Raw genomic sequence first — 26,332 nt, 5'->3', positions numbered from 1 at the left:
TTGCACTGCTTCTCTTGTTAGGTTTTGGGTTTTTAGGGGGTTTTTCTTAGTGATAAAATATATATAACATAAAATTTACTATCTTAACCCTTTTTTAGTGTACAATTTAGTGGCCTTAAGTATATTAAGTATATTGTGCAACCATCTCTACCATCTGTCTTTAGAACATGACCATCATCCCAAACTAAAATTCTATACCTATTAAAAAATAACTCCCATTCATGCTCCACGCAGCCCATGGGAACCTCTATTCTACTTTCTAGCTCTATGAATTTGCCTATTCTCAGTACCTCATATAAGTAGAATCCTATAGTATTTGTCCTTTTGTGCCTGTTTTATTTCACTTTGCATGTGTTCAAGGTTCATCCATGTTGTAGCATGTGTCAGAATGCCCTTCCTTTTTAAAGCTGAGTGGTATTCCATTGCATGTAGATATCACATTTTGCTTCGTTCATTCATACATTGATGAACATTTGGGTTGTTTCTCTCATTAGGGTTTGATGCTTCCTATAATTTTTCCCCAAATTGTAGCTTCTGCTTGTGCTTTGGCTTCCTCTGCTCCTTGCCTCTGGGGAGTAAAAGCATTATTGTGCTCGGACAGGTATCTCTGTTCCACATAATATTTATATTACTCTTAATCAGCCAATGTACTGGCACTCTTGTATCTACCTCAGGCTTTTGTTAATTTAGAGTAAGGACAGACTCTCAGAGCCTGACACCCCAGGGCACTGACAAAACTGAGTGTCCAGGTCTTAAAACTGGGGACCCACAAAGTCCACACTGATATATAGTTGTACAAATATAAGGTTCCAGATGCAGGGGTTCTCCATGATTGACAGGTACATGTGGGAAGCTTTTTGTTTATATGACATTCATTTCTGTAAGTGCAACAGATTCTTTGTGTACTTAGCTGCTATTTGTTCAATACTAATCATGTGTCAGGCACCATGCTAGGTGCTTTCCCAATATTATCTCATTTAATCCTGACAACAAACTTGCAAGAATAAATGTTATTACCCCAATTTAACAGAGAAGAGATTAAATAATTTGCCCAAGATCATACAGCTAGTATAAGATGGCTACATGCTATTTTATCAAGTAGGTACACCATAATTAACTGTTGACTATTTTCATCAAATACACATTTCTGTTACTTAAGTAACCACAAGGAACATCTTTGGGCACAGAGCTTTATGTTTCTTTGGTGTTAATTCCTTAGGATGTATTTCCAGCTGTGCTATTACTGAATCATATAGTCTGAATATTTTTGTGGCTCTTCATTGTCAAAATATGTTCCAAACGGCCAACAAAGATGGCCATTCCAAGATTTCATGCCAAGGGTTTTGTGTTGGTGAAATTGCAAACCAAGGAGGCAAATGTTGAAGCCTTCCCATCTCTCCTCTCTGTTTTTTTGTTTGTTTCATTTTGTTTCGTTTTTAATCCAACATCCTCTGTCTGACCCTAGAATTCCCAATTAGTCCCATGGCACCAAGTCCTACCTTCCTCTAGTAATGTCTTCAACCCCCAAGACATACTTTCTCCTGTTGCCCACCCACTTCTCCCGAACACCCATCCACGCTCACCTTCAACAAGCGCCCTTTTTTTCAAGGCTCATAACTGTTATAAAGAAAGGGGCCTTCAAATTAATTTACACCAAGCTACTAAAGAATGATTACAACACCCAGTGGTAATTCATAATTTGTTTTTAAGATATGGTGCCTGGGGAATTTGTTTTAAGGACTAATGGGACAGATGCTCCGAGTGGGGTGTTTGAGGATGTTCCACGAGCTGTTGTTGACAACAGCAGCTGGTTAGACAACGTAAATATCCAACAATACTGGATTGTTAAATAAATTATGATGAGCCATACAACGCAACACCATAGCACCATTAAAAATGACCATGTAACATTTATACAATGGAGTATTACGCAGCCATAAAGAAGAAAGAAATCTTACCATTTGCAACAACATGGATGGACCTAGAGAACATTATGTTAAGTGAAATAAGTCAGACAGAGAAAGACAAGTACCATATGATCTCACTTATATGCGGAATCTAAAAAAAAGAAGAAGTGAATGAACCAATCAGAAACAGTTTTGGAGACAAAGAGAAAAAACTGAGGGTTGCTAGATGAGCCGGGAGGTGGGGATAAGGGGGAAGGTGAGGAGATTAGAAAACAGTCGGTAACCACAAGATGGCCACGGGGTTTTGAAAATTAATTTGGGGAACGTAATCAATAATGTTGTAAAGATTTTGTAGGGTATCCGATGGACACGTGTCCCATTTGGGAGACCACCTCAGGGATGATGTAAATGCCTGATCACTGCACTGTACACCTGAAGCTAAACATAATGAATGCCAACTATAATTATATATATATATATATATATATATATATACAAGAAGCGGAGTACAGCATTAGGAATAGAGACAGTGGAAATGTAATGGCTGTGTGCGATGTCAGAGGAATAGTGGATGGGGGGAGAGGGGTTCACACAGTGTGAATGATAAACGTCTAAGTATTACTTTGTCTTGTGCACCTGAAACTAATAAAAAATAAATAAATAAGTAAATAAATAAAATGGGGGGGAGAAAAGAAAAATGACCATGTAACTCTTCCCTTCTGCAGCCATTGCTGAAGTGTCCATGGTCAAAATGAAGTTCAACCCCTTTGTGACATCTGACCGGAGCAAGAACCCTAAAAGGTATTTTCATGCACCTGCCCACATTCGCAGGAAGATTATGTCTTCTCCTTTTTCCAGAGAGCTGAGACAGAAGTCCAATGTTTGATCCATGCTCATTCAAAAGGATGATGAAGTTCAGGTTGTGCAAGGGCATTGCAAAGGGCAGCAAATTGGCAAAAGAGTCCAGGGTTACAGGAGGAAATATGTCATCTATGCCAAATGAGTGCAGTGGGAGGAGGCTAACGGCACCACTCTTCATGGGGGCATTCGCCCCAGCATGGGGGTTGTCACTGGATCAAAGCGGGACAAAGACTGCCAAAAGATCCTTGAACGGAAAGCCCAATCTCTCCAAGTAGGAAAGGAAAAGGGCAAATGCAAGGAAGAAACAATCGAGAAGATGCAGGAATAAAGTAATCTTATATCAGCTTTCATTAAAAACTGTTAAAATATCAATCAATCAATCAGACAATGTAGATGTGTGCTATTAACTAGAAATGGTACTAGTAAATGGGGGGAACAAATTACACAATATTTAATATAATCACAATTTGGGAAAGGAAAGGAATTCATGTATGTAAATGTGTATGGGTACATATGTGAATAAATATGTACATATATATAATATCATATAGATTATCAAAAAATAACTGGAAAGATAAACACCAAAATGTTTTCTTTAGGAAAGTGAGAGTAAGGATGATTTTTTTTTTTTTTTTTTTTTTTTTTACTAAAACCTATCTTCTAGCTAAAATGGATTACTTATGTCATCTTTTAAAAAAACTTTCTTTGGGAGGTGTTGTTTAGAGGTGGTGCTGCCTTGGAGAGAAAGGACGATGTAAGGGCATATTTCAAACGATGTGGCAGGTGGGTGGGAGAGAAGGTGGGGGCTGGGAACTTGAGACCCTCCAATCCACAGCACTACTCCACCTTCTCCTCAGCCTGGCCTCTCCCCAGTGTGCATGCATGGAAAGGAAAAAGGGTTCACGATAATTTGTCCCTCTCTGAATGGCTATAAAAAGCAAATTGATTTAGGATTCCATGAGTCTCTACCTACTCTAACATATGCTGAACATTTCTGTTGTGTGCTTTTGTTAAAAATGGTTTTTAAATGAGCTGGTGCCCATATGCCCCAGGAACCTAAAATGTGGCTAGGTAGGCTGGCACAAGTCATGTTTCTTTAATTCACTTCCGTGGGCTTCTAATGAGCTCAGTTAACTACAGCAGTCTCCTAGTTCCAACCATGCTACAAACCAGAGAATGATGAGAAAGGTGGAGGAGTCTTACAGAGCTTATCAATTAACTAAGCACTGTTTTAAACGTGGTTTCAGTTTCAGCTTTTGCTTTTTTAAAATAGCATATTCTAGAGCACGATATACATCGGAGCAGAGGCCATTTAGCATAGTATTAAGAATATGAGTCCAAAGTTAGGCAGAGCTGGGTTTGAATCTCAATCCTGAAATTCTCTAGCTGAGTGATTGTGGACAATTTACTGAATCTGTTTTGTCCTATTCCCTCATTTGTAAAATGGAAATAATATAACCTTGTCTCATAGAATCACTGTGAAGATGAAAATAGTGCCAGGAAAAAAAAACCTACCACAGTCCCTGGCACATAGTAAAAGCTCAATAAATATTAATGTTCTTGCTCTAGCTATTGACTTATTAACAAGGAATTACATCACAGTGACATGAATGTGTGACAGAAGAGGGCCAGGGTCTTGTAAAACATGTCAGGGGCACTTCCCACTGATGTGAGAGAGTGGGGGGGGGTAGGGGGGACACTTGCAGGAAACCGTGACATCAAAGTGGGGATTTGAAGAATTAGTAGGGGAGGTCAAGTCAAAGGGAAGGGGCAAGAGGAAGAGAAAGGATAAAGGTCACAGAAGTGCAAATGTTCACACAGCAGGAACTGCATGTTCCTGAACTTTCGTTCATTCACATCCTTGCAACAACACTGTGAAGCAGACATTATGATCCCCATTTTACCAACGAGGACACAGGCACAGAAAGGTTAATTCATTTTCCCTGTATCTCACAGCAATGTCACCATTCTGCCTTAGTGGGAGGTAGATACATACTCAGTATATCCCTGTAGAATCCCATGGGTGGTGGCCCTTCGCCAGCAATCGTCTTCATTTTAGAAGCATGGACTGTGTTAGCCTGTGATGACACAAAAATGGTTCTGATATGGTCACTGTCCTCAGGGAACCCACAGCCTGACAAAGGAGAAAACAATTGTGATAAGCCATCATGCCAGACAGACTCTGATAAAGCATAAGTAGAAATTAGGAAAGCCTTCACCGACTTCGAATGTAATGTAAACCCACTGGAGGGTTTACATTACTGGAGGGAGAAGGAAGATTTTGATGTTTGGAGAGTGGTGAGAAGCAGTCTACGTGGAATGGTCAGGACAAAAGCAGGGAGCTGGGTACACGCATGGGGCAGTGTGGACATGCTGATGACAACATAATGGCTGGAGCTTGGCAAGAGAGGACCACGATAAAAAAAGAGGCTAGAACAGCGGTGTGGGGCCATGTCATTCAGGATCCCGAATGCCGGCCCAAGGTGGTGGGACTTCTGAGACCAACGGGGAGCATTAAATATTGTGGAGGAAGCAAGGGACTTGAGTTGTCCCGGATATTACGAAGGCCTCAAAACAGAGGGCTCGAAGTAATGAATGGAATGTGGAGGGCAAGTAGAAAAGATATGGTATAATGGTTAGGATTCGGGACTGGGTGTAGAAGTGAGAGAGAAAGAGGTAAGATGACTCTGAGCCTCTACTTCTTCTGCCTCCAGAGTGCGGCATCTGAACTCCATTTGTGTTCCACAGGTAGATACTTGACAGGCCTTTGGAAATTCTGCTCTGGCTGCCAGGCAAGAGGGGTCAGGCCAAACCTGAGTAGGAAAACAGGAAGAGAACTACAGTCCTCTCCCCGCCACCCACCTAATCCCCTAGGCCCACATCCTGTCATCTCGGCTTCTTTATATACTCATCACCAGGCTTAGTTTTTGCAGAACAAAGAGCAGATGAAAAGTGATTCATAATGACTGTTTTCTGTCCCAGGAACCTTATTCCCTTTGTACTCCAAGACATGTGGCAACCTTCCAATACTTTTTAATGGTTTGATTGATTGGGTTGTCGCTTGATGGAAGGGACTAGCAAATAGTTTAGGAAGCGCCAATGAATTTTGGAGGTTCCTTAAAATTAGCTCACTTAACAGACTTGCCTTAAAAAGAAGTTTCCCAATTTCATCATTATAATGACATAAGAACGATCACCAACTACGCGGAATTTTCCCAGGTCAAGACCACTAGATACATAGAAAGGTTCTGATGATTTGCCCAAGACTATGAAGTGAATCAATGGACAAATCTGTGATAAAAGCTCACGTTCACCACACCTTGTCCTATATCCAGGCTAATAGGCTGCAACTCACACACTATTTATCCTCCAAACTGTTGTCTATAAGACTTAGATTTCCATTGGGGGGAAAAAATTGTCATTTACAATGAGCACCCCTTCACTAAAAAGCCTCTGAAAGCATCCTTGAAACACAAATTCACCTCTTATACTTGAGCTAACTTCTTAGATCACTCAGTAGTTCTTCCATTCCAATTTTATTTAATAGGTGCACAGCAAGTTTTAAACCTTTCACTTCTTATTAAATTTAACAATAGCCATCAACTCAATTCTAGAAGTAACTTTTGGAGTCAGAGAAGTATCACCCCACCATCTTTCAGAGTGTTTATGTCATATCTTTTGGCAAGGAATGCAGTGGAGTGTTTCTTAAACTTGCATGTGAGGAGTCTCATTAGAAAGCAAATTCTGTTTCAGTTGGTCTAGGCTGGGCCTGCGACTGCATTTCTAGCGAGCTCCCAGGTGCTGCCAATGCTGCTGGTATATGGACCATGTTGAGGGGCAAAGATACAGAAGACACAGAGCAAACCATGAATTAGTTCCAAAGCCTTGTGGGGAACCATGGGCAGCTTGGTATGGGGGAAGAGAACTAGATCTTTACAATTGGAGAGATTCAAGTTCAAATCTCAATTTCTCCATTCATTAGCTTCTCTGCATTTCAATTTCAATTTTTGGAATTAAATTAGACAATGCACATGAAGAATGTAATACAGCGTCTGACACAGAGAAATTGTTGAATAAATGGTAGCTAACAATATTGTTTTTGAAAATAATAGCAACAGGAAGATAAATTGATATTTTTCTCCAGAGCAGCAATGTGTGCTGTCAAAACCCTGAGCCCTAAAATGACAGCCACTCCAATATTGCAGGGGAGCGAGAATAGACCCCTGCTAGGAACTGTCACGGTTTCATGAACCATCATTCTTCTCAAACCTTTCCCAAATGCCCACCCTGGACATATCCCACACTGGTGTGATGTGGGGAGGAACAGAAACCACACTCTCAGCCATCCTTGTATTCTGTCTTGTCCCTCCTCCTCCATTCTACCCAGTGAAGACGAACTTCTCACTGAGTCACAGAATTGTGTTGTTTGTCCACTAGAATATAAGTAAGCTCCTTGGAGGCAGGGATTTTGCTTATATTTCCCACTGCTATATCATCAGACCATCACATAGTGCTTGTTACATAGTAGGTGCTCAGTAATTAGTTTTTGAATGAATAAATGAGTGCTATCCTGCAGAGGCAGCTGTGCTAAAATGCCAGGGACATGGAATATGGAATCAGAACGATTTGTGTCCCACCCTTGCCACTCTTAGCTTGTTTGACTTGCATGTGTACATGTAAGTGTGACTTTGAGCAAGTAGCTCATCTTGTTGAGCCTCAGTTTCCCCTTCTGTAGACTGAGAATAATGCATACTCATCTCACAGTAAAGTAAAATATTGTATATAAAAGTGCCTGCCACATGGCACACGATCTGTTATTGGAAGCTGATTATTCTGTCTTTCCCCGTACCAGTTGATATTACCATACTGTTATATTGCACAAACATTTAAAGATAGATAAAATGCAAAGCTCTTTTGGAATATCTCCAAGTTAGCAAAATAGCCTTTGTTCTCTGGAGATTTAAATTGTGCCTGTATATGTATAGAGACCTAAGAATGCATATGAATCTGACACTGACAAATGCAGAGCATGTGGAAATGCCAACCATTCTGTAATAAATCTGCTCTGGAGGAGGGGAGTAACGTTGCCTGGAGATTTTCATCCATTTGAAAATGTTACTATTCACCCAGGGAAAGCCAGAGAATGGCAATGGGACAGTCAGATTCAAGTGCTCTGACATTTCATCACCGACTGACACCATGGATGAATTCAGAAGTCAGAAGAGATGGCCACATAGTTTCATTCAGTGCTGAGTTTAGAAAATGGCATATTACAAAGAGAGGGAGAGAGCTGTCCAAGCTCAGCTTTCCGATAGTTTTCTTTTATCACGAGCTGTTTTAGAATAAACATTAGGTATGGAAATGTCAATGGTTAGGAACTTTATTTGAGAAGAACAAAGGGTCCCACTTTATAATAATAGCATAATACTACCGAGTACTTTTTGTGTGCCAAACATTGGGCTAAGCACCCTACTTGGAAAATTTATGGAATCCCCACAAAATCCCTATGAAATATATGACTCTTCACTTCACAGATGAGCAAACTGAGTTGTAAGGAGGGGAAATGACTTGCCAAGGTCACACAGCCAGGGAACGGCAGCGCCAGGGCTCTAATATAGGTCTGTGTGATGGCAGAACCCACCCTGCCATTATTGGAAGGTTGAAGGTGGGGCTGGAGTGGGTAGGAGGAGGATGGGAGACTGCTGGACCAGGGAACTCTAGAGAATTAAGGGCTTTGAGTCAGACAACAGGTGCTATCTGCCCACTTAGCGGCTCCATGGTTTTGAGCGGTGCTAGTTAGCCTTCCTCATCTGAACAGGAGGGGTTTAATAGTAATAGTAGTAACAACTAACTTTATATTATGTGTCAAGCACTGTTCCAATATTTGATCTCCTAAGTATCTCCTAAGTACTCACAACTACTCTTACAAAGGAAGTACTATTATTACTCCCATTTTCCAGAGACAAAAACTAATCATGATGTGGCACAGGGCCTAGCATACAGTAAGTGCTCAATAAATGACGGCTCTTACCAGGATGTATCACTGCCTCCCCGCTCACTTTTTGCAAGCTCTCCTCCATCAAGATGGCACCTCCATGCCTAACTTTTTCCTGAACCCCCATCTTCCCTTCCTTCCATCACTCCCTCTCCCAAGACAGAACTTGTCTGCCCCAAAATGTCTGAGATAAAATTCCACCAATACTCCCTCTAGTGGTGGTCCAAGAATGGTCCTTCCCCAACTCCCTATTTTATTTTTCTATGAAATACCAAAATTCAGTTCCTTGGCAGTTAAGCTCTAAAGAGTCATTTAATCAATGAGTAAAATATACTTGCCGAGTGCAAAATAAGAACAATTATGAGAATTGGTTGGAGAACAATGAAAGCTTTCAAAGAAAGTTTCATAAATTACTACTAAGAATAAGAAAGAGTTCCTGAGAGCTTGCAAGGTGCCAGACACCATCCTTAGTCTGACTTTTTTTAATCGCCACACACCACACTCAATCTTGAATTAGGTCGTTATTGTCCCCACTTTACAGGTGTGGAAACTGAGACAGAGAATGTAAGCAACTATTTCAAGGTCACAGTGTCAGAGCTCAGCAGAGCCAATGCTGGAACTCAGCACTCAGACTCCAGATACTGGGCTTCCGGCATCTGTGCTCCAAGAACCCTGACTCAAGCAAGATATCTGGGTTCCAAGCCCATTTTCACTGTTCTGGACTTACATTCCTCATATGTAAAATAAGAGTATGCAATTAATGATCCCTGAGAATCAAAGATCTTTAGAGAAGTAGCTTCTCTTATTGAATCTTCTTTCCCTCTCAGGGTGATATTATGACCTCCAGTTATACAAATATGGAAATGAAGATGCGGTCCCACCAAGGTAGTAGAAGGCAGAGAATTGTTTTCACTGACCTCAAACTCATGGCATCTCCTCTGAAAAGGTTGCCTCTCCAAGTTCAGGATCAAACCCATCTGTGATTCCAGCATTCTTTATCTAACCAGCCATTTCTGAAATCAATTTGAATTCTGGAGGGAATCTGGATTCTATTTTGGAATCATTTTCGTGATTCCAGTCATCCTTTTTTATCTAACTCATCTACTTCTCTCCTTCTCTACTTCTGACTTAGACATGTTAATGAAAACTGAAATAAAAATTCATACATTTTTCTGAAGTAGCTAGGATTTTATTCATTGGTTTCTATCTAGAAATCCATGCAGAAACTGGATATCTTCGGGTGAGCTTTCAGTATAGCTCATATTTAGTTCAAAGAAAAGAAATATACTACATAAAAATGTGTATTAAATATATTACAAAGTGTGGACAATGGTCTTAGCATCACACTGTCCAAATAAAGTATTATTCAAAATTTTGTAAGTGGTTTTCTTAGAAACTCAACTCTTTTAAGAGTATAAACATAAACAAACAAAAAAGACCAGCAATCGCTAATTTCAAATTCTATATCAGGAGAATACCAAAATATGGGTAAAGGCACATGATAAATAGTTTGTGAATTTTATTAGGATATATGGTTTATAAAAACACAAAAAATTGAATCTCCGAATATTTGCATTAGTATATGAAAGGTTCCTTCATTGTCCTTTTTCTGTTTAAAAAAGTTTCTTAATAGAAATAAATGTTGAATGATTTTTTTAAATGAAAGTTTGACAAAGAAATTAACCTTAAATCCCAGTATGCTAACACAACTATTTTAATGTTTACACAACTTTAAAATCTTTCACCATGGTCTGCTTATAGGCACATTTTCAATATCTACTAACCTAATATTTTATATTCTTAGATTTTATTTTACTTAAAAAAGCATAAACTTTGTCTATATTTCTTTATGGCTTTTATTATTGCTATTGGTAATGACTTTATCCAATTCCAGAGACTGATATCCCATAGTTTTCTACCCCATTCTTCTCACTGTTAGATCTTATGGTCCATTTCCAATTTTCTGCTATTCTATATCTGTGCTATTCAATATGGTGGCCACTAACCTCATTTGGCTATTGAGCACTTGAAATGTGTCTAGTCTGGATTGAGATGTAATTTAAATACAGTAGCCCCCACCCTCATCTATGAATTTGCTTTCTGTGGTTTTAGTTACCCAGGGCCCACCAAGGTGCAAAAATATTAAATGGAAGATTCCAGAAATAAGCCATTCATAAGTTTTAAATTGGGTGCTGTTCTGAGGAGCATGATGACGTCTTGCACCCTCTGCTCTGTGCTGCCCTGGGTGTGACTCATCCCCTCTGTCCAGCATCTCCAAGCTGCGTGAGCTCCACCCATTAGTTACTTCGTATCCCTCCCAGGTATCAGATCGACTGCCCCAGTATCATAGTGTGTGTGCTTAGGTCACCTTTATTTTAGTTAATAATGGCCCCAAAATACAAGAGTGGAGATGCTGGAAATTTTGATAAGCCAAAAAAGTAGCCATAAAGCACTTCCTGTAAGTGAAAAGGTGAAAGTTCTTGACTTAATAAGGCATTTTATCATCTCACATCATCACAAGAAGAGATATTTTGTACTGAGAGAGACACCACATTCACATAACTTTTATTACAGTATCTTGTGATTGTTCTATTACATTAGTAGTAATTATTGTTAATCTCCTGCTGTGTCTAATTTAGAAATTAACTGTACCATAGGTATGTAAGTATAGGAAAAAATATAGCATATCCAGGCTTTGGTACTATCCACAATTTCAGGGGGTACTATCCACTGGGGGTCTTGGAAAGTATCCCCTGCAGATAAGAGGGGCTACTGTAGAAAATATGCACCAGATTTCGAATGATTAATAAATAATAAATAAAAGTGTTTGTGTTGATTATTGATGTAGAAATTACAATATTTGGATATATTGGGTTAAATAATAGACATTGTTAAAATTAGTATCACAGGTATCTTTTTATCTGGTTCCTAGAAAATTTTGAATTACATATGTGGTTTGAATTATATTTATGTTAGACAGGGCTGGCCTTAGATAACAATTCAGTGAACAATTGCCTGCATCTATATTTCTGCCTCTATGGAATTATTTCCTCAATCTACATTCCAGTGAGTGAGATCGCTAGAACAAAAAGGTATAGGTTTATGGTTCTTGCTACCTATCACTATATTGCTTTTCAAAAGAATTGTACCAGTTGATAAAGGCACAAGCACTGAGTCTCTCGAGAACTTTACTAACACTGAATATTCTACTTCTAAGTATGTTTATTGTTGTTAATTTCCTAAGTGTGACATGGATGTAAGAGCCAGACTATCTGGATTTAAATCTCAGCTGTTCCCTAACTATTGTCTGAATTGAGCAAGTTTCTAAACCTCACAGGGCCTCGGTGTCCTCCCCTATTAAATGGAAATGGCACTATCTCCTAAGGTGGTTTTCGGGTTAAGTGAATATGTATGTGTTAAGCATTTAGTAAATATTAAGAAATATAAAACTATTACATGTTACTATGATATTAAAGATTATTTTACAGTATGATTCCTTGATTATTACTCAGAAAAATGTTTTCCAAGGTAAATGTTTAATATTTGTATTTTGTTCTGTGTACATTTTTTCTTCATGTTCTAGGTCATATTGATCTATTGAGATCTTGTTTTTTGTTTTGTTTTCATGCAAGTTACTTTTTCATGTTCATATATCATGTAGTTGAATAATCATCATTGGTACAAATATTTTCTCAGTTTGTTGTTTACCTTTTCATTTCATGTCATTGTTTTATATTTAAATAAGTTTCCCACTCAATATAATCCATAATTTTTTAAAAAATTTAATTCCTCTTTTACTTTAAAGCTATGAAAGTTATCTTTCAGCAAGTGACACCCATATCTTTTATTCTGTGGGCCCTTCTACAATTTGAGATTGGTTCATTTGTTTAGCTGAGGTTGCATTTTGCTAAATTTTAGGCTGTGACATGGCAGAGGACAAACCAGAAACTCTTGTATTTCAGATGCCTAGAGAAGGTCAGAGCATTCCTGGGGGTGTTATGGTGACTTCACTTGAAATGATGGGGTCCCATGAAGACAGAATCATTTGCGAATCAAATGAATCTGGTCTCAGCCCTTGCTCCAATGGAAATACACCTACAGGTAAAAACAGGCAGCACTGGTTTCAAATTCTCACTACTTACTAACTGTGTGTGATTGGAGGCAAATCACTTAACCATCTGGCAGCCTCGTTTTGTTCAACTGGAGATTAAATGCATATGAAAATGCTTAGCATAGAGCAGCCAAAAATCAAACTCAACTTTTAAATTCTTTATTTTAATACAATATTCAAGATTATCTCATTTACTTAGTGAGTCAGAAAAGGGAGTGGTTCTATATTAAATTTTTCCTTGTTAATCACATTTGCCTAGATGTACCAGAAATTAGCTACCCCACAAAAGACGACTAGAATATGCCTGTTGTCTGTGTAGGACAAAGGGGTGACTTTCGTTCTGTCTACTCCTTATATATGGCTTTCATATGCAGTTGCTCCTTAAAGCAAACCTCTGAGGTAGACAGACAGTTTATTCTTTCTTGGAAAAGGAAGCTGGGTCCCAGGAAGGTTTAGTGACTTGCCCAGCATCACACAGCAGTGCCTCTGACAAAACAAAAGCAGACTCCTAGTCCCATGCACCTTCCAAATGCAAGTTGCTCCCTCTAGGTATGCAACTGGTTGAACTGGATAATTTGTAATCCCATCCATACACCTGCCCCTCACCTATGTAATAAGGGGGGAAATAATAGTCACTGAGAGCCTACAATGTGCTATGACTGTGCTAGGAGTTTATGCTTCGCCTTGTTTCATCCTAACAACATCCCTGTGGGGGGGGGGGCATCATGTCCCCATCTTATAAATGTGGATGCTGAGACTCAGAGGGGTAAAGTAACTTGTCCTCAGTCACCTAGCCAATACGTAATGAAGCTTGGATTCAAAACCAGGTTTGACTCACAGCGAACCCCCCAGGTTGTTTCTCCTCATCCTGCACTGCCAGAAATCCTTTCCATTACAGTACACTGTCCAGAGGGCATCGTAGGGCTGCAGGCCCTTTATGAGCTGACTCCAGCCCACATTTCCAGCCTCACCATCCTCACTCCCTGAGCTCCTGCCACAGCCAGCCACGAAGCATTTCAGGAGTGGCCATGTTCTCCCAGGCATGGAACTTTTGCAGAGCTGTTGTTCTGGCTTGTCTATGTACCTTTCCCCTTTCTTTCCCTGGCAAACTCCTGTTCATCCTTCAAGATCCAGCTCAAATATCCCCTCCTGTGAAAGTTTCTCTGATCACCTGACAAGGCAATTGGTGGGCCCCTGTCCAGGGTGCCCGTTGCCCTTTGTACCTACCTCCATCACGGCAAGCAGCTCTCCGGTCTCTTCCTGTCTGATATCCCTTTGGCCACGATTCCACGTTTAAGAATCCATTGCAGGCAGATTACATGTGCTGCCAGCCCTCCAGCGAGCAGATGTCACTTCCTTTCTGTGGAAAACACTCACACAGTGTTCCCTACAAGGAAATCAGGCAATTGTTTTAAAACTAAATCCTTCCTGGGTGGAATTAACCATCAAGTGAGCCGTGGTTCTATTCACAGTGCAATAGGAGTGTGTGGTGACTCTTCTGGTTTTGCACAAGGCACTACATTCATCTTTAAAAAAATAAATTATGACTAAGTGGTTTCTATGAAATGTATGGGCTATGGAACCTTAACATTAAATTAGCCTCACACTGTCCCTGCTCTTCCCACTCCTATTCTATGAATAGTAGATTATGCAAAGAGCAAGACATATGAATCAAAAGTGACACCATCTTAGCAGGGAAGCGGAAGCTCAGGGTTATGGGATAGCTGGCTGAGGGGTTATGTGCTACACACTCACCACATCACTCATTTTCTGCTAGTCTTGTTCCTTGGGCTAGAGTATTGTGTGGTCATCTGCACACCTGATTGAGCTGGTCATGAAGATAATAGCTATGATTAGTAACATAATAATAAACCGCTATTGTTAATTGCTTATTATGTTCCAGGCAATTTTTATATGCTTTGTCATGCCACCCTCTCCACAAGCTTGCAAGTGTATAGCTTTGTGGTTCAAAACACGTATGGAGCCAGACAGAGATGGGTTTAAATCCTGACTCTTCACTTCCTAGCTGTGTGACCCAGGGCAATTCCCTCAACCTCTCTAAGCTATATAATCTTCACGTATGTAAAATGAGGGCAATAAACATGTACCTCCTTGAGTTGTTGTGAGAACTACATTTATCACAGTACAAAAGAGCTATTGAGCATCTTATCATCCCTAAGATGAAGAAATTGAGGCTCAGCGAGGTTAAGCAGCATATCCATGGTTGCACAGCTAATAAGCAGTAAAGCTGGAATTTGAGCCCAGACCTGTCTCTTTCAAATGCAACACAGTGGTTAAGAGCACGGATGCCTGAGTTCAAATTCTGGCTGTGCTACTCACTAAGATTTGTGATCTTATGCAAGTTTTTTTATCCTCTTCTCGGTGCCTCAGTCTCCCCATTAGAAAAATGGCTGTGATGGGTTTGTTGTGGCAATTAAATATATTGGCATATGTACAGCTCTTAGGGACTGAAAGACAGTAAATGCTATATAAGTGTTTGCGATTAAAATGACTTTCTTATTCTTCTAGACATTAGGTCTGGTTGGACTCCTATTACAATAGTCAGGGAGAGTGATGGTAGAAATTTGGGCGGTTGTTCTGGACGATTCAGTTCTTTCTGCTTTTCTGAGATATTTCTCAGCTCCCTAAATCTCCTGTAGGATAAACACTCCCAGATTCTTCAGCTGCTCCTAATGACTCTGTTATAAAAATGGTTCCCTTCACTACATGCTCTGGATTCTTCATTCTCTAGAGCAGAGTTTCTCAAGCTTGACAGTAATGACATTTGGTCTGGATAATTCTTTGTTGTGGTGTGGGGGTGCGGGGAGGGTATAGAGGATGGGGGGAGGTTGGGGGCGGGTGTACGGGGTTTGGGGGGGGGGGAGGCTGTCCTGTGCAGTGTAGGACGTTTAGCAGAATCCCTGGATTCTACCCACTAGATGTCAGTAGCATCCCCTCCCAATGTGAAAACCAAAAATATCTCCAGACATTGTCAAATGTCCCTTGAAGGTCAAAATCACTCCCAGTTGAACTGCTAGTGTAGAGCGTGACCTCCAAAACTGACAAGATTCTCGGGAGATAGCCTGGGAGCTGGATGTGTGACACCGAGCATCTTTTGAGGCAGATTGGTTTGGCTCCTTGAAGCTGAAGCAACTCGTTCACACTGAACTTGCTGACTGTGGAGACCCCTAAGTCTCTTTCATGATGGCTACTGCCTGTGCAGGTGGATTTTTTTGGCCTTACGTGCACCTCACCCCCCAGAAATATGTTAGAGACTGCTCAATGGCCCAGCCTGTGTATGATTACCAGGATAATCTTCTCTAAAAACCACCTTCCCCAGGCCTGGCAATGGCCACCATCCTCTATTCTGCATCCCCACTCATCTGCATGGCCTGCCTCAAACGCCACGGCCATAGGAAGTTCTCTCACTCCTTCATTCCCACTATTGTCTACCAGTTATAGCTTACTGCGCTTTGTTTGCCTTCTATAGGCTTTTGCTCCAAAAACACAGTCAGCTCTCACGGAACAAGGGCTTACTCAAGGAATCTGCAGTTTCCTTTGTCTGCTCAGTGCAAACCTGTCCCAGTGAAGGTTCTTTGAATGGGGTTATGTCCAGACCTGCTCATAAATCCTGCAACATCTCCTTCGGTCCTAGCACATCAACACCCAACAATTCTCGTTGGCATTCAACACCATTCACACATTGTCACCGTTTGCCTACCCAACGAGTCTCTAGATACATCCGCCAATTTAATCAGCTTCCTCCTTCTGCACAGGCCTGCCTTAGAGCCCACACATACCTGCTTCCCTACCTTGAAACACCTATCTCATCTTCAGATCCTAGTTATCTTCTCGGGCACGGCTCAGCTCATACGTGGTTGCTTCAGATTCATGTTGGAATAAGATAGGAAATAAAACACAGACCCAATTTTCACAGCAGAGCCTTTCATTCATTCTCAAAGACAGAATACTGGAGTGATTGATACAGGCTAACCAATCAGACAGACATGGGTTCAAGGCCTGCCTCTGTAGATTTCATAGTATCGTGAGTTGGAGGAAACAACTTCACCTTTTGACCTCAGTTTCCTGATCTGTAGTATCATATAAAGTGCCTCAAGCATAAGATAGTTGAGAAGAGGGAGATAATGCTTGTAAAGTGGTTAGCCTAGAGCCCAACATGTGGTAAGCACTCCAGAAACATCAGCGGTTATCAGCTCTTCCCTGATCACTCCACATTCTATTGATCTCCCTTCTGAATTCCTGCAGACCCTCCGTGTTACCCTCCATTATACGCTATCTTAAATTGTTCACTTTCATGGGTTTGGAACTTGGTTGTGTCTCTCCAAATAGCCTGCTTAAATACTTTGGAGCCAGCAATTCATTCATTTGACAAATATCTGCAATGTACTCCCCATGCACATTGGGCAAGGCAGTGTGGGTGGAAAGTGCATAGATATATTGCTTGGACCCAAATCTAGGAATTTACAACTTAATGAGAAAGATAAGATGTGTACAAGAAAGAGTTACAACCACGTAGAGAATGCGTAGTGTTATTGAAAAGGTGTAAGAGTCGTAAGAGTCCAAAGGCTAGAAAAATCCCTTTTCCCTGTGGTGATCAAGAAAGATTCAGGAAATCTGGGTCTTACAGAGATGGGGGATGGTGCGAGGACGCTTTATGGGGAGCTGGAACAGCTTGGACAGATGCTTGGAGGTGGAAGGCAAGAAGCTTCAATGGGGAACTGAGCAGTACAGTAAGACTATCGCTTGGGGTATGTAAAAGGCAGCAGTGGGAGATAAGGTTGGAAGGAAGAAAGAGACTTGAATTTAAAGCTAAAAATGTTGTACTTCATTCATATAGGGTGAGGAGGAACTGAAGGCTTGAGCAAGGCAATGGCTTGCTCAAGTTTGTGCAACTAGAAGATAAATCCAGAAGGATGCAGGAAGATTTATGAGACTCCAGTAATAATTCAGGTATGAGATGGAAGGGGTTCATTTAGGGTGGTAGCCCTGAGGATGGGTGAAGGGGATGGATGTGAGCAGGACCCTGTGAATGTGGAGAAGACATGGATTGCTGTGAGGGCTTCACTTTGTCCCCAGTAGTCTATTTTTCACATAGCAGCCAGCGGGCCCATTGGTCTTTGTATGTGAGATCATGTCACTTTTCTGAGGAAAACCCTCTACAGGCTTCTCATCTTACTTAGAATTAAATGTTAATCCCCTGTCCATACCTTAGAGCATAGTCTGTAGTCTGTAAATTCTGCTTCTCTGGCCTCATCTCTTTACTTTGAACCAATCATGTGATACATTCCAGCTACTGACCTTTTTTGCTGCTTCCCTTGGGCCTGGGCATTCACCCTCCCCTCTACTTGGTACAGTCTTTCCCCAAATATCCACATGGTTAGATCCCCCATGTTATTCTGGCTTCTGCTCAAAGCTACCTCCTCATAGAGACCTTCTCTGATGAAAATAAGCGGTATCCTACCCAATCACTTTCTATCTGCTTTATTTTTATTTATAGCACTTATCATTTATGAATTGACATTATACTATACACTGATGTCTTTACTCTTGGTCATCCCCATTTAAATGCAAGTTCCATCAGCTTTGGTCCCTGCTATAGCCTCAGAATAAATAAGTAAATAAAGAGGGGGAATCAAGGAGATTCCAGCATTTCCATTCCAGGAAGATGGGAGGCCTGTGCAGCTGCCATTGACCAAGATGGGAAATACAAAAGACGGAAGGATTTTGAAAAGGAAGATGAGGTTGATTTCTAATATTTATGTCTGTTGTACCAGCAAGAGACACCAGCAGATAATCCTAACAGGTAGCTGGGCAAAGTTCTGGAGTTCAGGAAGGTGTTAGGATTCAGGAATCAACCAGAGACTCAGACATGAGAGTGGATGGGCAAGAGAGGACAGAGCACCAAAGACCCATGTATCAGGCACATCCCCAAATGAGGAAACAGGCAGGGGACAAGGGGGTTTTTCATAGCTGCCCATTGCTCTTGGGAGTAAATCCCAAACCTTGTCCAGGCTCCTACAAGATCCTGCATGCTCTGCCTTTCGTTCATGGCTCCAGCCTCATTTCCCCACCAGCTTGTTCCCTGCTCTCTAGCTACACTGGCCTTCTTTTGGTTTATTGAATTTGCCAAGCTCCTTCTCACCTCAGAGCCTTCACAATTTTTCTTCCTTTTCCTGGAAGCTAACCCTCCGATCTCTCCATTCCTCACACATCTTGCAGATCTCAGCTTTTAAATATTACTTCCTCAATTCTCCTTCCTTGACTTTCCCTCTCCCACTCTTCCTCCCTTTTGTATATGCTTTTAAAACATTCTGTAGATATGTAAATACACACACACACAAACACACACAGACAGCCAGTAGCTGATACAGAGAATATACATAACTGCTTGTCTGATGTCTGTGCTCTTAGACCGTACAAGATCTGACAATTACGTTTGCGAACTCATCCTGGAAAAAGTGCCACATACCTCATTGCTGAATATCACTATGGTCACCTTCGAAGTACTCCCCTTGGGAAGCTACACACCGACACCAGCGCCTAGTTCACCCTTCAAAGCAATTTTGGAGCTCTTTTTCTGGAATGGCCATGAGAGCTGTCATTGTATTACCCTTGATGTCCTGAATGTCATCAAAATGTCTTCCTTTCCGTATTTCCTTTATCTTTAGGTAAAAAAAGAAGACATTGGGAGCCAGATCAGGTGAGGAAAGAGGGTGTTTCAATACAGTTATTTGTTTCCTGGCTAAAAACTCCCTCACAGACAGGGCTGTGTGAGCTGGTGCATTGTCATAATGCAAGAGCCATGAATTATTGGCGAAAAGCTCAGGTCGTTTTCACCTAACTTTTTCACGCAGCCTTTTCAGCACTTCCAAATAGTCAACTTGGTTAACTGTTTGTCCAGTTGGTACAAATTCATAATGAATAATCCCTCTGATACAAAAAAAGATTAGCAACATCTGTCCAACGAGTTCACAGACATAACTGTCAGACTTTGTACACTTCAGGGGCCAGTGGGTCAGTGGTGAAGCCTGTGGTGTTCACCGCTGTGTCCCCAGCACCCAGCACCACCATGGTATATAATAGATGCTCAATAAAAAATGTGTTAAATGAATGAACTGAAGGAGTAGCAAGAGATGGAGGAGGAGAACCAAAATGCACAGTGACATGAGATCAAAGTGGATTTTTCAGGCAGAAGTAGGACATTGGCACTGCAGCTGAGTGCAGCAGCTAAATGTGGCTGGCTGAAGACCAAGGGAAACCAAAATCCAAAGGCCTAGATTACTGTGGCTTTAGAGACTTAATTTAAACACGACGATAAGGAGGATTTCCAGTCAAGATGGAGTACATAAATGCTGTGCTTGCCTCCTGTCATGATCACATCAAAATTACAACTAAACTACAGAACAACCACTATTGAGAATCTCTTGAAGTCTAGCTGAACCAAAGTCCTACAACTAAGGATATACAGAAGAAGCCACTTCGACATTGGTACGAGGGGCAGAGATGTGGAATGGGCTGGTCCCACCTGTGTGTGGCGTTTAAAAATCAGGAGGCATGTCTTCGCTGGGGAGGGTCCCCTGGAGGAGTGAGGGGTCCCAGCCCCATACCACGTCCCCAGCCCAGGGTTCCAGTGCTGAGAAGAGAAATCCCCACAACCACTGGCTGTGAAAACCAGTGGAGATTGTGGCTAGGTGAGACAGAGCGTGGCTAGAGTCCCAGGCATTCCTCTTAAAGGGCTCGTGCAGGGACTTCTTACTGATGGACTCATTCGCTTTGAGCTCCAGCACAAGGACAAGAGCTCAAAAGGCACCAGGGACATATGGGGAGGAACTGAATTGTCTACTTCAGGGCGAGGGCTGGAGGGGCAGCTTGCTCCCAGAGAGAAGTGCTGGCAGAATCCATTGTTTCTTTGTTAAGCCCTCCCCCCCACCCCACCCCAGCATGCAGATGCAGGTGTCAGGATATCTGAGTCTCCATCAACCTGGCTGACCCCATTCGATTCTTCTGTCTTGCAGAAGAAAGACAAGAGAGGCAGACAAGGAAGGAGCATCTTTACAATGACTAAATCAGGAGTCAGGACTGGGCTGATGTAAGAGATGTTAGGGAAGGAAGGATATTTGATTGTGAAAATGGAGGGTTTTGAGGCCAGAGTATTAAAAAGGTCTTCCATCCAAGAGTGAGAATCCTTAGGGGAGATGACGGGAGCTGGAGAAATGAACGCTGTGAGCCTGGCTCTAAAATTCTTAAGGAAGGAGGGGGACTCAACAGAAAATCAATTAAGTCATAAAAGGATGGAGTGGACTCCAGAGAGAAAAGGACAATGATAGAATTATGGTCCATGAGCCAGCGAGGAAGGCATATGCTTATTACTCCTTCAAGAAGAGAGAGAACGGGAAGATGAAGTAGGAGTGGTCCCCGTGGAGAACGCTGTGAAGAGAGCAATGTTTTGACAAGGCAATCAGATTACCGTGAGACAGTGGCAGTAATGCTTGAGGAGATCACTGAGCGCCCAGAAGAACTGATTCCCAGTGAAAAAGAAGCAGCTCTTTGTGCTTAGAAGGAAGGTCAAGACTGAATTCATAGAGGAGTGAGATGATGGAGGAAAAGATAGGAACAGCAGTATGTGAGGCTGTGTGTGGAATGCTGAGTTGAAATAATGAGAATTAATTCACTCCAAAAATAATTGTTGATGACCTGTGCAGTAGAGTTGGAATACAGATAAGACAGAATTAACAACCTCGAGAAGCACCATTTAACAGAGAAAATAGATTCATAGCTTCGTGGTTAGAGTATAGTCAGATGGCTCAAGTTCAAATCACAGCTTTACCACTTTGGAGTGACAAGGAAGTCTCAATTTTGTCATCATTAAATGAGGATAATAATAGGACCCATCTCATCGACTTGTTATGAAAATCAAATAAGATAATACACGAATAGAACTTAACACATTTCTCATTAGTGCTAGTTATTAGTATAAATTAGAATACAAAAGGAGAAGTGCTGAAATATAGGCATGACTAGTGTACTTTTATTACTGGAAGAAATCAGGAAAAGACTTGATCATGTTAGGGCAAAGTATTTCTTCATATAAAACATAAAACTCAAAAGCCATTAAGCAAACGATGATCATATTTACTGACATAAAAATGTGAAGCTTTAAAAAATGTGCACCTTCTATATGACAAGAAATATTGTGAAGTCAAAAAGCAAGCGGAAAATCTGGGAAAATATGTTTAACCTCTATAGCAAACAAAGGTTTATATGCATGCTATTTTAAAAGTCGTGACAGTAGTCAAATTCATAGAGACAGAAAAGAGAGTAGTGGTTATCAGGGGCTGGCGGGGATAGGAGGATGGAGAGTTATTGTTTAATGAGCACCAAGCTTCAGTTTTGCAAAGTGAAAACGGTTCTGAAGATGGATGGTGGTGACAGTTGCACAACAAGGTGAACGTACCTAATACCACTGAACTGTACACTTAAAATGGTTAACATGGTAAATTTCATGTTGTGTGTATTTTACCACAATTTTTAAAAAGTCATTACAAATGAGTGAAAAAATGAAATTGAACACGCTAATTTAAAAATCAGCAATGGATATAAACATAGTTTACAGGCAAAAAATACAGGTGGAAATTAAATAGGAAAAATACTCAGTTTCAACAGCAATTGAATACAGGAAAGTTTTTGACCAATTAGATAACAAACATGAAATACAGTGATAATACCTAGTCATGGCTGTGAAGATTAAGACATTCTTCTACACTATGGATGGGACTGTAGGCACTTCTTTTTTAGAAGACAGTCAGTCTATAGATATCAAAATACCAAGTAGGATGCCATTTTATACAATAATTCCACACTTAGAAATATATCCCAGAGAAATAGCCACTCAAATATATGAGGAGATTTATCTCAGTATTGCTTGTACTTTTTAAAAATAGGAGCTAAGTAGGCACCAAGAAACTGATTTTTTAAATGACAGTACAAGCACACAATGGACCAACAATCAGCCATTGAAAAATCAAGGTTGCTCTCTCTATTCTAGTGTGAAGTGAAAAATGAGAGATAGTAATTGAAAAAGGTCACTACACAGTGTTTTCGTATGATCTGTGTTTTACTTTCTAAAAGTACACAATGGCCCCTTTTTATTGAAAAGAAAGGATTTAATGTATATTTGTAAATGCAGAGAAAAGAACTCAGTGGTACCAAATGTCACTTGGAACCATGAGAATGGGAAGGGAGGATTTTACTTTTAACTTATACACCTAGATGGTGGTGGCTCAAGGTTTTCTAGGAGCACTTTCCAGTTTTTGTAATCAAAGAAACATGTTTGTTTCTTTTACTACAAAATGTGGAAGAAAATGAAAGTGTTTAAGGAAGTGAGAAGCAGGAGGAACTAACAGCCTAGAGAAAGTGTCACAATAAGATGTTGTATGAAAAGGTGTTGCAAGCTGAATAGGAATGTGGTCGGTGGAGAAGGTGATGAGAGGTATACCCAGGATAACTTGCATCCCCATGGGAAGCAAGTTCAGGGGGAGTGGGACCAGAGTGCTGACCAGAAAGGAAATGGCACTGAGTTGATAAAATCAATTCCCCCAAGTTCCAAGAGAAATGTTGGTTTAAAAGAGTACCGTCATGCAGCCAAAAGTATTTATTGAGCACCTACTATGTGTTGTGGACACATTAATAAATAAAACTCACAATGAATCCTTTTCCTTTCAAGTTTCTTTCAGTCCAATGGGAGTGGCAGACATAAAATAAAACAATAATAAAATAAAATAATTGACAAGAGCTTTGAAGGAAATATCAACAAGGCTGAAATGGAGAATATTAGGTGGTTGGGTCTAGAAAGACCCCTCTGAGGCACGTTTAAGCTGAAACAGGAAGGATGAAGGCACTTGCTTAATGAAGGGGTTAGGTAGAGGGCAAAGGCTTTCTAGGCAGAGAGAACAGCATGTAGAAACATTGAGGAGAGAAAAAGGTTGTTTAAGGATGGAAGACAGATTGGTGTGACATTTTCCCAAATCACACCACACATTTGCCTTCTCTGGTGTCCTTTTATAGAACTTAGCCTGCCGAGGACCTGCTGTGCCTTCCTATAAACACCTGTTAGCTAATCAGCTTTTTGTATTACATGGCATTTAAAATTTTTTATTATATATTAAATTCTATACCATAAGCCTCATTCATGTATCATTAGAAATGTCTATCTCTGTGGGCTGTGTATGTGTGCGTGTGTATGAAAGAGAAATTTGCAGTGTAATATAGGTATGCTTTCTGTCCCTATCTGAAACAAGTGAACACAGATATCAGTGCACTCTGAAACCATTACCCTTTTGAAACTGAATACCATAAATCTTGTGGTGCAAGCTGAATGTTACTAAAAGTCAGATTGAAATTGCAAGTCAGATTGAAATTGCAAAAAGCCACAAGGAAGGAGCACATTGAACCTGACCATTGTTCAAACGCAACTTCTTTTAAACTTCGGGCTGTTATCTGAATACCAAAGAGTATAATAACTGATGTATAAAATTCCCCTTGATTCAATCAAATGTTGTCAGTTTTCCAAGAGCCAAAGATAGAGGAGAGGGAGTGACTGTCCTCAGGGAGCTCACAGTCAAATGGGGAAAGCTGACACATGGACAATCCCACACAGATAATAACTGTTAGAAGAGAGCATGCTGATAAGTGCAGGGGAAACACAAGTCAGGAAGCAAGGAACTCAGTGAGGGTGGGAATAGGGGCACTCCTGCACCAAGAAGTGATTTTCAGGGCCTGGGCAGGAAGTCCTCGGTAGGCAGATGGCATTCCAGGTAGAAGGAGCAGCATGAATAAAGAAAGAGGAGCTGACAGTACACAGGAAATAACTATGAGGCCAGCATGGTGAGAGGATCAGGAAGTGGCTGGTGCTGAAGCTCAGAGTTAGGCAGAGAGTCAAGGAGTGAAGGGCCTTCCTTGGATGGTCGATGAGAACTTTGGAATTTCTCTTGTAGTTGTGTGTGGTGAGGGCTTCCTCAAAACTTTTTAAGAGGAGGGAAGTGATCAGAGCAGTGTTTACGATCACGCTGACTACTTTGTGGAGGATGGACCCCACCCTCACCCCAGCGTGGCCTCTGTACCCCAGTGGGTTTAATAGGGGAGGAAGAAAAACACTAGTCAGACCCTTCACACCCACCCTGACATTTTCTCTAGGGATGAGAGGAATCAGGCGGGTAGGGCGGTGTCCTCATCTTTATACCCCTGCTCAGGAGATGCCTATAAGCCCTCGTGGGCTCAGAGTAGAGACCTGGCTTCAGAACCCTTCCTAAAAGGAGAAAAGAGAAGGCTACCCTTTATGTGCCCAGAAGACAATCCAGCTCAGTGCTGGGTTATTTCTGAAGCTGAGCTTTCTCGATTGCTTTATATTTCGATTTGGGAAAGCCTCTGTCATTTAAGAGCTATTTTTCTGGCTGTAGATCAACAGTGGCAAACATGGACACTGGGAAGAAGCCCAGAGTCCAGAAATGATTAATATCCTGTGTTGTGAGATGTCAAAACACATGGGTAGCCAAAGATTTTAGAGAGCCAGGCTGTGCAGTGTGATGGCAGTCAGCTCCTTGAGTCACTTGGAGGAAAAATGCTATAATTCCTGTACTTGAGGGAAAGGTGCTCTATAAGTCAAAGAAGTTGAATAAAGGATCTGAAAACAAACCTCCTCGTGGATGTTCACTTTCAGGAAATGCTCCGAGTTGGTTTGCTGAGTTCGTTATCCACAGGTTCTCTAGGGAAGCTCAGCCATCCCAGGTTTACGGTCCTGTTGCTCTGGACCAGATCCCTTGCTTTGGCCAATTTCAGCCCTGCCTCTCCAGACAGCCCTGCCTCTCACATTATCAATGGCTTTGTTTATCTTATTGTCCGCCTGTTTTGGAAACATTCTCCTAGACTCCTGTCTGACTCATAGGTTAAGGAGCATGAGTAATTCTTTTGGAACTCACTTGGAACAGGAGGGAACCCTTCCCATTTGATTTCCGGTCCTAAAAAAAGACAAGATAGTTCACACAGGATACTAATTAGTTTTCCTATTCAACAGCGAGCGTGGCCTAGCCGCACTTGGAAAACTGCCTCTGGACTGTCGTGTTTAGAAATTTGAACACCTCTAGCTTTTACTCAGAATTATACAATGACACCCGAATATCGACGTGCTGTGATTAGTTTTCCTGCTGAAGTTGTAGTTTTTGTTACAGAAGAAGCCCAAATAATCTCTCTTAATGAGACATGAAAATTAGGAGGAATGAACTACCAGGTTTCTCATCTGAATTTTTTTTTTCCTTTTTAAAAGTTTATTTTAAAACATGAAGAGGGCCAAGGAGACTAGGGAGAAATGAATTGCTTTCCCTTGAAAGAGGCAGTTTCAGGAAGGCCAGGGATGGGGGATGAGTATAGAGATTTATATATCTT

General features: G+C 41.1%; 1 long non-coding RNA gene and 1 pseudogene across 2 annotated transcripts in view; one reads left to right on the top strand and one right to left on the bottom strand.

Moving 5' to 3' along the window:
• Positions 1-25,738, bottom strand: part of LOC308504123 — a 57,392-nt gene extending 31,654 nt beyond the window's left edge. Inside the window, exons 1-3 of the long non-coding RNA XR_013994317.1 lie at positions 25,587-25,738; positions 14,102-14,261; positions 4,765-4,846 (exon numbers count right to left, since the gene is read on the bottom strand). This is a non-coding gene — a long non-coding RNA (uncharacterized lncRNA). The remainder of the gene's footprint in view (positions 1-4,764; positions 4,847-14,101; positions 14,262-25,586) is intronic.
• Positions 2,623-3,096, top strand: LOC308503733 (large ribosomal subunit protein uL24-like; annotated as a pseudogene). Its single transcript has one exon. The product of its transcript is annotated as a large ribosomal subunit protein uL24-like (transcript).
• Positions 25,739-26,332: the final 594 nt, after the last annotated feature.

Source organism: Rhinolophus hipposideros (genome assembly GCF_964194185.1).
Source record: "Rhinolophus hipposideros genome assembly, chromosome: 10".
Taxonomy (NCBI): domain Eukaryota; kingdom Metazoa; phylum Chordata; class Mammalia; order Chiroptera; family Rhinolophidae; genus Rhinolophus; species Rhinolophus hipposideros.
Note: the sequence above shows the minus strand (reverse complement) of the source record. Positions and strands in the feature narration are given on the sequence as shown.